At 39.6% G+C, this 2,535-nt stretch overlaps 1 protein-coding gene across 1 annotated transcript in view; it reads right to left on the reverse strand.

Moving 5' to 3' along the window:
- The window catches only part of KLF8 (Kruppel-like factor 8), a 32,317-nt gene that overhangs the window by 869 nt on the left and 28,913 nt on the right, over positions 1–2,535 (reverse strand). The window lies entirely within an intron of this gene.

A 2,535-nucleotide genomic window follows, 5' to 3' on the forward strand; every position in this document is an offset into this window, starting at 1 on the left:
TATGACTGTAAGCTTGGAGGAGACGAAGGGCTGCACTGAATACTAGAGATCCAGATAAATAAGAGCCTTATGGCTCTCTGCTGAGAATATCTACCAGAGACAGGTAGATATCTGGAACTCCTTGCAATGAAGTCCAGTCTTTGGAGGGCAATAAATCAGACATTTCTTCAGCTGCCTCTTCCAAAGAACTTGTGCAATATCAGCAACAGAAAAAAAAAAAAAAATTATACCCAGGTTGCCTACCAAGGTTGGGTTCCAGAGGGCTTTTCTTACTTACTAAATGTATTATTTTGGCAAACTTTCTATTCATGTAAATGGTACCTCCATCTATCCAGTAATCCAAAAAAGAAATCTGAGAGTCATTAGTGTCCCCTCACTCATCAACGTACTTCCTTCTCTCCATATTTAGTCCTAACATTCTAGTCAGGCTCTCATTTTGCCTGCATCACTACAGTAGCCTTCCTTAAGTGGTTTTTCCCTTTCTACTCTTGTACCTCAATGCTTCCACCACTAACTACTACACTCAATATGCCTAGCTAAGCTGGATATCTGTCAGTTATTAGAACAAGGCAAGCTTATTTCTATCTCAGAGCTTTTGTTTTCTAACCAAGAACACTCTTTATTTAAGCATAGCTAGCTCCTCATATTGATTATGCTAGTCAACATATGAGCCTTGTTTAGATCCAAATTGGAACAAACTTAAAAAATATACTTATTAGACAATTGTGGAAATTTGATATTAAGGAAATTTTCTGTGTGATAGTAATGTCATGCTCACTTTTAAACATCTTTGCCTTTTAAAGATATATTCTAAAGTATTTATGATGCAGATAATATGATGTCTGGAACTTTACAGTGGGAAGTAGGTAGGGGTGAAAAAAACAAATTTGGCCATATACTAAAACAATTGTTGATGTTCTGAGTCCAGTAAACTATTAACATCTACTTTTGCATGTTGAAAATTCAAATACTTAAACAATATACATATTCAATAGAATCAGCCTTCATCCGAGGTAAAGGAGAAGCAAATAAAACATCAACAAATAAGAGTGTTATAGAAATATTGGGACAATGCAGTCTAAAAATTAGTCACCTATTAACAGCCTTGCTGCTAAGTTGCTTCAGTCGTGTCCGACTCTGTGCGACCCCAGAGATGGCAGCCCACCAGGCTCCCCCGTCCCTGGGATTTTCCAGGCAAGAACACTGGAGTGGCTTTCCATTTCCTTCTCCAATGCATGAAAGTGAAAAGTGAAAGTGCAGTCGCTCAGGTTGTCTACTTGAAAGTTATACAGTCGTGTCCGACTCATAGCGACCCCATGGACTTCAGTCTACCAGGCTCCTCCGTCCATGGGATTTTCCATGCAAGAGTACTGGAGTGGGGTGCCATTGCCTTCTCCGATTAACAGCCTTAGGGCACATTAACTAAGGCTAGGCTCTCCTATATAAACTGTAATACAGCATATGTTTACAAGAAAAGAGGGTCCCTTCCTTGTCCAGAGTGTCCAAGTCTCACTTCTGAGTTGGAGATGATTAGGGATGAAGAGTCTTCAAGAAGAGGATACAAACTGATGACTGAAAAGCTACTTCTGGCCCACAGGCAGGTTTCTTTGAATCTATGGTATTATACAATTCATTTAATTAGAAGACAAAATTGAAATCTAGGATGTTACACATAAAAAAATCTTAAATTTTTAATTTGGGAGATTTGGTAATACTTATTTAGAGTTGAGTGATAGTTCTTCAAATGGGACCATTTGCTCACTCCCTTAGCCTTAACTCTCAGCCCCCAAGGTCTGCTTTACTTATTCTTGCTTACGGGCATCTGTGTTCCAATGAGAACAAAGGTATGTTGTAGGTTAGTGGATGGTGCTGAGCTCAAAAAGCCTGCTTTAATTTCACTGTGCTTTTCAATACTCAGTAAAACTTGTGGGGATGGTCACAAGGGAGGGAATCTTATCTGCCTTTATCTCTGCATAAATGTTAAGACTTCCCAATTAGAAAGACCTACAGGGGCTCAATGGGGACCTTAACTATTCAGAAGACACCAGGTTTATGTTTTCTTAGGCTGGTTTCATGACAGCTACTGTAGAGTAGAAACAAGACATAGGGGTAAAAGCCATGAATGGAACCTGTGCCCATAAGTATAAATAGATCAAACTTTGTTTCAGGACTTTCTTCTCTTCCTTTCTCTCAGAGATTTGGTGTGCGTGTGGCAGGGGGTAGTTAAGGTGGAGGTGGGCAGACCTGTATGGATTCTGCGGTGGGCTTTCAGGTGAGAGCTTTTGGTGTACACTTTGCTGCATCCTGCAAAGTCACATTGGTGAATCCGTCTTCTCTTCAAGTCAAGGGACTCTTCTTGCATTTGTGTCATTGCTGCTGGTCTGAGCAAAGAAAGAGAGATAGGGCCAAATAATGATTTTAAAGTGGAGGCTAATAAGTGAATTTATGTATAACGGGATCCCCTCTTACATGAATTTAATTTATTCAAATTTAATATCAGCCCTGCCTCCCAGAAGGAATAATTGAAATAGTTCA

This window comes from Bison bison, unplaced genomic scaffold (genome assembly GCF_000754665.1).
Source record: "Bison bison bison isolate TAMUID 2011002044 unplaced genomic scaffold, Bison_UMD1.0 scf7180017864379, whole genome shotgun sequence".
Classification (NCBI taxonomy): Eukaryota; Metazoa; Chordata; class Mammalia; order Artiodactyla; family Bovidae; genus Bison; species Bison bison.